The sequence below is a fragment of the Fundulus heteroclitus genome, unplaced genomic scaffold (genome assembly GCF_011125445.2).
Source record: "Fundulus heteroclitus isolate FHET01 unplaced genomic scaffold, MU-UCD_Fhet_4.1 scaffold_208, whole genome shotgun sequence".
Classification (NCBI taxonomy): Eukaryota; Metazoa; Chordata; class Actinopteri; order Cyprinodontiformes; family Fundulidae; genus Fundulus; species Fundulus heteroclitus.
The window spans coordinates 74,378-82,972 of record NW_023396620.1 but is presented as its reverse complement, the minus strand read 5'-3'; positions in this window follow the sequence as shown (position 1 = coordinate 82,972).

Genomic DNA, 8,595 nt, shown 5'->3' with positions numbered 1-8,595 from the left:
GAGGAGACGTCCAAACTCTTGTGTAAATGTCATCTTTGTCTAATAGTTAAATAACACAAATATTCTGTATAAAGCAGGAAAATGGACTGCAGCTTTACTGATAGAGGCAGTAGTTTTGAATCCTAAATAAAATACAGGAATTCCAAGTACATCCAATCTATAGATCAAAGTTTAGGTCCCCAACCTTTTTTTTATTTTTACTAAAATAAGAATGATTTGTTGATGTGTTTCACAGACCAGAGGAGTGAGTTTTCTGCTTTCCAGGCATTAAATAACAGGTAAAAAGTCATCTTTTGCATTATTCGACCTCAACAACTAGCTTCAAAGCTGTCCTGCTTTGCATTATGATGCAGCTGATTTGGTTGATGTCAGAGTGTTGTTGTGACGTATCTTATGCACTCACAAAAATGATGTGTTTTATGGGAGCATAATGTCTGAAAATTAAAAACCCCTTTGTGGCATTTTTATTTTACAACTTTAGCGCATTTTCAGGCCGATCGGTCCCATGAAGCGTAAATGTCTAATCTTCCTCAATAGCAGCTTTATACATATTTGTAACTGTAAACATAGCTATGAGCCCTAAAGCAGCCAGCCTGTATCTCATGCATCAGCTGATCGGGGCAGACTTTGCCGCTTAAACGTGGAAAAAAAAAGTCGTCTTTTCGATGCAGGTGTGAAATTTCCAGCGCCACTGACATTACCAGAAATGAGAACACCCAAAGTTCAGTAACAGACCTAACCACACCCCGATCCCATCTTTCACTCACAGACACACAACTCACATATGTAAACACACACAATCACTTTGACCGGGTGCATGAGTGGATGTCCATGTGCACACATAAAAAAAATAAATAAAAAAAACTACAAGCCCGCAGAGATTATGCTTTTTTTTTTCTTTTTCCAGCAAACATTTTCCAGGCTTATTATTTTTATCTCCTTTGCTGTAGTGTTTACTCAGCCCACTAAAGATAATAAGTCTTTTCCTCATTTCTATCTCCCTCTCCCCATGTGACTCCCTGTTCCTATCTTTGCCTCGCTCTGGATTCCCCTGCTCCTTAGCTTCTTCATTTCCTCTCCTCTCGTTTCTTGTTCCCGTTCTCCTCCTTTGTTGCCCCCCCCCCCTCATCTGCTCCTTCCTTTTTTTTCCTCATGCAGCATTCTTTGCATTCCTTTTGGCTTCTTAAGGGGAAGGACCCCGCTGGCAGACCAAGGCCAAACATTATTACAGTGCTTCGCAGCCTCGCTCTCTTCCCCCCCCCCCCGATTTCAATCCCTCCTCTTCTTTTTCTTCATGACCTTTCATTCTTTCGCGCCTTGGTTAATTCCAGTTTTCCAGATAGTTGCTCCGGCAAACAACGGGAGTGGTGTACTGAAGCAGCTGTTTTTTTTTCTTCTTCTAATTAGAATAAATTAGGGATCTCGTGATTCAGTGCTTCGTAAAAAGAGTCTCATTCATGTTTACAAAAGTAAACCTCGCGAAGCTTTATGATGTGAAACAGAGAAACTCAAATGTGCAGATTTCAGCTTTCCAGCTTTGTACAGCGAATGACTTCGTGGTGTCAGTTGTTGCGCAGAAGCCGAAACACATCTTTGCAGGTGGGAGGCAGCTTTGTAGCGCACAGTTGACCACATCCTGTCCCATAAAGTACTGAAAGAAGCAGCGCATACGTCAGACAGGCTGTTTTTAACTGTATCATTTCATTTTGATTTACATCTGAAGAATGACTTTCCAGCTCTCCAAAAACTAAATGTCTAATGCAGCTTTTCTGTGGTCAAGCTGCTTCACTGCTTGGGCCATTTTTTTTGCTTTAATACAACATCTTGCCAAAGTAGCTTTTCCTCAGTTGCCCATTTGGTTGCATTGCAACCAGAAACTTCAGTATAGGTTAAATAAATGTATCTGATTCACCTGAGTAGTTCATGGACGTGAAGAGGACGGAAGATGATGCACGTATTCCACACGTTTTAAAATGAGAAACTTGTGGTGAGCATTTATATCGAACACGATGAGTCAATAATACTTTGAAGGTCCACTCCAGCCACACGTCTTTTACGCCCTTGACGTTTTCTTCCAGCGTTGCCTTCTGTTGAACTCCGTCCATCTTCCCATCACCTCGGACCACTTTCCATGTCCCTACAGAAGATGCACGTCCCCACAGCATGATACTGACACCACCACGTTTCACCGTGGGAACGGACTGTTCAGTGTGAAATACAGCATTAGTTGTTACGACACACAAGTAGGTCAAAACCTTTAATCCAATTCCAAAAAGGCCAGATTTGGATCTTGGATGCTTCAGTGATTAATGGTCCCCTTGTCCAGACTTTAAGTCTAGGTGGACAGCCATGCTCTGTTAGCTTTGGAGTTGAGCCCTATGCAATTTTTCATTAATGGTGGATTAGTAGAAGAGAACAGAATAGAATAGAAATACCTTTATTGTCCAACATTGGGGAATTTCGGGCATGACAGTGGCAAAATCATTTAGACAGAAGACTCCAGAAAACACTAGATCAAATAATATGAATACAAAGTTAATTTAAAGTTAAGCTGTAAAGCAGAAGAGAAAGAACTTGTCAGAAAGGGGAAACAGTACTGCACAATTAATAAAGTATTAGGCATATTCAGGGGAAAAGGAAATATTCAAGTTAAATAAAGAAAAGACATCAGCCGATTTACAGAACGATGTGAAGAAACTCTGCAATATGCATAACTGTATAAACATTCCCATAGAAGCTAAAAGGTCTACAAATGGACATTAGTGTCTGAGCGGCATTAGCTATGTTACATGCACAGAATTTCACAATCAGATTGAAAGGCATTCAGATTAAAAAACAAAAACTAATTGGATTGTACCGTTTATATGGACACATATAAACACATAATCTGATCATAATGTGTTTATGTGCACCTGGCTTTATTCAGAATAGAACCACTTTGACATGCAAACTTATTAAATTCCCCTAAGAAAATTCCCCTTGGCTGAACAACAAAAAATAGTAAACACAGCAGAATTATACGAGTCTGTCTTCTGAACGCCCCGGACTTGTACGAGGTTCTAATTATGGTTGAAACGTTACTGAATAATTAGCAAATTTTAAGTTCTTTTAATGTTTTGAAAAGAAAGGTTTTACCGGGAGCCCAGACAGTTTTGCTTCCCGACACATTCGCACCACTCAACAATGCGGAAATACGTCACGTTTACATCGGGCACACAAATGTGCACTCAGGTCAGTTTGCCACATTCAGAAGAACCTGAGCCCGACAAGCGCTTATATGGATGTCGATCAGATCATCAATCGGCATAAAGCACCCTGTTTGTCCATGTAAACGTAGTTATTGTAAATAAGTCTTGATCGTTGAAGAACCTTTTGAGCCATTAGCATGTTGTAAACACTTTGAGTGCCAGGGGCGTCTGGTTTTCATGCTAAATCTATGGTGGACATCAGGCACGGAGCGTTTTTAGAATTTCAAGCATCTGACAGACATCCAGCGCGTCCAAAGCGGCAGACGCAGGAGTTGTGAAATCTGAACTTTTGGAGGCTGACATGGCGTGTCCCTGATATGTCCGCTGTGTTCCTTTGTCTCCACGACGCTATTTGTTCACTAACGTTTTCCAACAAAACTCTAAAGGGCCTTCAGAGCAGCGCTGAGATTGAATTACACACGGGTGATCTCCTGAAGTTAATCAGTGGATTGTTTAGGGGCATCAGAGTAAATGCATGTCACACTTGAGATTTTCATTTGTTAAAACAAAAGAATAAAATAAAAAAAAATCTACTTCACATTATCACGCTACTGTATGTCAACCTGTCAAATCCTAAAAAAATGCATTGAAGTTTGTATTTCTAATGACACAAAGTGTGGAAAATCTCAGTGGTATACATAGTTTAAAAAAAAACGGGCACAGACAGAGGGGGAGAGGACATAGGTGTTGAGGTTGGAAATAAAAACTCAGAGGACTGCGTAAAGGACTAAAGGACTAATAGCCTCCATTCATGAGGTGACCAGTCTAACACTACACCCCCCACCTGCCCAAGTATGACTCTTTAGTATTGCTCCGTTGTATGTTGAAAACAACGCATTTTATATTTTCCCCTAGTTAGTTGTTCATATGTGCAGATGTGGGTAATATTCCCATAAGCTTTTGTTCAAAAATGTAAAACAACAACAAAAAAGCAAACTACCTTGTAAGGCAGTCACTCTGTGAAGGAGCTAACCTTTCCTAGCTGTTGCTTATGGAAAACATCAACTGACCAGAGGTGGACTGAGCGTGTCTGGATGTATTCCTCGCTCCCTGTAGGCGGGTTCCTGCTGCGCTGCTTTTCTGTCACCCTGTGGTTTTGTTATTTTTGGCTTAAAACCGGATGTGATTCAGACTGCATGGTGGATTGTGTAATTGAATGGACTAACCACACACTCACACACACACACACACACACACACACACGGTTTTGTGTGCATTCACAGCGTATACATATATTGTTGCACACAAACAGATGACACACAAACCGAGGACTCTCTCATATACGGCTGCATAGTTCCGTACACCCACACAGAGGCACACTGAGGGTTTCTGGGAACGGCTTTGGGTCCCCCCCCATCCCCCCCCCGTCCCCACATTCAAAGAGGCACCCGAGTGTGAGCGAGCGGACGGCGCAGCGGCACCAGCGTAAGACAGACGCACGCTTCTTGGTTTCAGTATTGGTCTAAAGCATCAGTCGTTGACCCGGCTGACGCGAAGATCGGAAAAAAGGATAAAACACATGCAGATGCTTGAACTCTGTGGAAACTCTAGGACGGTTAAAAGTGGGGAAAAACATTCAGAAGTGCTAGTGAAACTCACAGAAAAGGTCAGATTCTCATTCGACAAATTGAAAAAAAAAAAAAAAAAGCGTGCGCAGGGAGGACGAATTACACGAGTATGCAAAAAAAAAAAAAATGGATTACACTTTAAGGTGGAAAAAAACAAACAGATCATTCGGCTTCTGCAAAACCAACCCAGGGCCATAGTCATTCATTCTTATTTCATTAAAACCTAAAGTTTGTATTTTGTGGCTGATTTTATGTCACCTGATCTTGTCTGAGGTTTACAAAGCTTATTACTCAATTTTTCTGGATTCGCTTTCAACCGTACCAGAGCCTATTTCAAAGTATGGTGCTGACCACATTTCAGTGCGTTTACCCTCTCGCTGTCCGTAATTGCAGCATCAAGCTGCCGTCTGATTCTTGGAAGACGAAGACGAAGACGGTAGCCTTGCGTCACATTGTTTGCTACAGCAGTGCAGCCCGTGCACAGTAACGCTGAACCTATGTGCTCGAGTGGTCTAGCACTGACAGGATGCTCCACTTCCTCAAGCAGGGGCCGCCGAGCTTGCACTGTGGGGGCGTCTGACAACGGTACAGATTTGTTCTGTGCGCAGAATTAACGACATTTACTCCTTTCGAACCGAACAGTGACTTCCAGTCCATTCACACCTACGGCGTCCAGCTTGTGTAACTATAATCTGTATGACGTCGTCATTTTAGCTATTTGAATGTGATAAACCCCATAACCTTAAAACTGGCCTATGATGTAATAACGTCTTTAAGCCAATGGCATTTAAGGATCACCTGGCGAACACTAAGCAAACACATGTAGATCACGTGCTCACTGCTCTCTTTCTGGATTCTAGCCCGTACCGCTAAATCAGGGGTCTAGATCTCCAGTCCTAGGGGCCAGTGCTCTGCAGCGTTAAGATGCATCCCTGATCAAACACCCGAATCAAATGGATGAACCACCTCGCCAGCGTGCCATGAAGTTTTGCACAGTCTTAGCCAACGTCCTGATATTTGTCTGCTGAAGGAGAGAGAAGCTGCAGGACTGGAGTCGCAGACCCCTGCACAAACCAATCTAACTACCACATGCACCAAGCTATAATTATTTGATTACGATTCTTCCATAGCTGAACATATACGTTTTTTTTTTATCTAAGCAAACAAAAAGTATTCTAAGTAGAAATACTGTAGAACAAACCATTCGCCACTTGAGAATGGTTTGTTCTCAAGTGGCGTCAAGGAGAGACGGCGGCGCCTCGTGCCGATCACTGGTGAGTGCTTATTATAATTGTGCCATCCACTATTCCAACTTTTGATCAGTAAACTGCCGTAAAAATGTGAAACACTTATTTCTAAGGCATACGGTCCTCTTTAGGAATTATTACATTATCCACAGCAGTTATCACGTTTACTCAGGCATGATAATTGTTATATTATTATTGCTTAAAAACAATAAAGGCACGTTATCACATTCTTGGCATTACTGCGTTCACATAGACACAACTTGTGAAGCCATTGGCCGTTTTTACAACATTGATCTCTAGACACCCTCCTTGTGTTTTTCTCTGCAAATCAACCTCCACCGAGTTATGGATACACCAGAGGGGTCGGTTTCATAAGAGCTCTGCCTTAACTTTAGCTCTGTGCAGATTACCCTTTAATCTCGTTACACGAGGAAATTAGGTGCAGTTTTAACCCCAAACAATATAACGCTGCAGGGTTTGTTCAGTTTTGTGAATCCATGCAGCCTTACGGGGGTAAAAATGGCTCCTGCTGTGCTTCTGGACAGTCGGCAGAAACGTTGTCTGCCAAACAAAAGGTTTTGAGTTTGATTCTGACTTGCTCCCATGATGCCCAAGTGCCTTTGAGCAAGACCAATCTGCATTTTGATGTGTGGATGGGCGAATATGGCATTTAAGAATGCTTTGACTAAATAATATAGAAGGCCAGTCTTTTTCCATCAGTGGTTCCCAACCCTGGTCCTCGGGTACACCGTGTCCTGAATGTTTGAGGCGTGTCTCTGTTCCAGCTCACCTGACTCATGGCATGGCTTCCTCTGCAGCCACCAGGTGCTGCAGAAGCCTCTTGATAATTCATTCATTTATGTTGGATGTGTGGCAGCAATGGGACTCCTAAAACATAAAAAAAAAACATGGCTTCACAACTTTAGATTTACACCATGCTCTAAATTAACTACCTGAAACAAAAACCAACAATTATTCCCACTGCTGCTGAAAAAACGTAACAATGTTTATAACAGTTACAATGATTATTTCTAACTTATATTCATATCCATATTTTTGGAGTTTTTGTCTATATACTTTGTCTATATACCCGATTAATCAAATTAAATGCAACTGACACCACAAAAGTGTCAGTTGCCTTAAAGAGCTGACTTTGTTTTTTTTTTCTTTGGAGAGAAAAGCACTGTAGCCTGCTTTCAGCCAGCTGATTGGCAGTGTGCAACGACAAGTTGGGTAGGAGCCATGCTGCATTCCTCTACGCTACGTAGTCTTTCATTTCATCCATATGACTTTAAACTTCAGGAATGACAGTTGCATACCTTGAGACCAGTAACCACCTCATGTCTGCTCATTTTATCTCATACAATAATGGACATAATTTTTACCTGTTTCTGGTTAGATAAAATCTTTTGGCTACATTCATTACTGGCAGGAAGTCAAAAAACATAAAAGGAAGCTGAATGAGGTTACATCGATTTTTGGTTTCCTAAGAAACCGTGTGCAGACCTTAACAGTTCTATTATACTGCAGAAAACTTCTAACCTAATTCAGTTTCTGCGACCACGTCACCACAGACGCGTGCAGGGTTTCTTTTATTTTATTTTTGTGGTAGCTGTATAATACAAAAAAAATGAGTTCAGGTGATAAAAAGAAAGTTTATGAGTAACATATCAGATGTGCAGATGTTTATGTATCCATGGCTAGAGGACATTCAGAAGAAATAACATTTACTCACCATTTTTCTTTTGGGGCAGCAGTTTCTGAGCTGCAGAGTTTAAATGCAGCACATTTTTAAATCATATATTCAATTTGGGAAAGGACGAGGTTTGACAAGTTGTGAATTGGTTCATTAATTTATTTAGTTGGGTTTTTAATACTATACTTGATTATTTCGTCCTTTATAGTGGCTTGTGTTGAGCCACATACTTTGGTGAAAGATTTGGAGAATTACGGTATTTTGAAATAGATAGAGCTAAAAAAAAAAAAACACATACACACTCACACTGTTTCAAGATAATCAATCAGCAGATTTTATTAGATCCATTTAAGCCTGAAATTATTCATACCCCTAGCAGATTTAGTTCTCCTGATAGGAAGTGATATCAAAGTTTTGGAGCACATCAATGTTTGGGAGCGACCCAGTCTTGAATCTGATAGAGAGTCTGTGGAAAGAGCATTTGGTGATGGCAAGAAGGCTTTCCAAACTCAAAGACTTGGAGTTTATCACAGAGCATATGTTGTTAAAATGATTATAAATACCAGAGGAAACATGCAAAAAGTTTATTAATTTTATTTATTTATTTTTTTTAGGTTTTGATGTTCCTGTCTAGAGTTAAACCTATTTGAAACCCTTTGAATGGGAACATCTTGGGTTTATCTGTGGTTGCAAGGAAACATAAACCATCAGGCTTTAAAAAAAATAAAAATAATCCAGAGCACTGAAATTATGAGCCCCCCAAATAAAAATAAAAACTTCAATTTTGTCATATAGAAAGAAGCAACTTTTATGGCTATTGGCTCTGGTGTGCTACT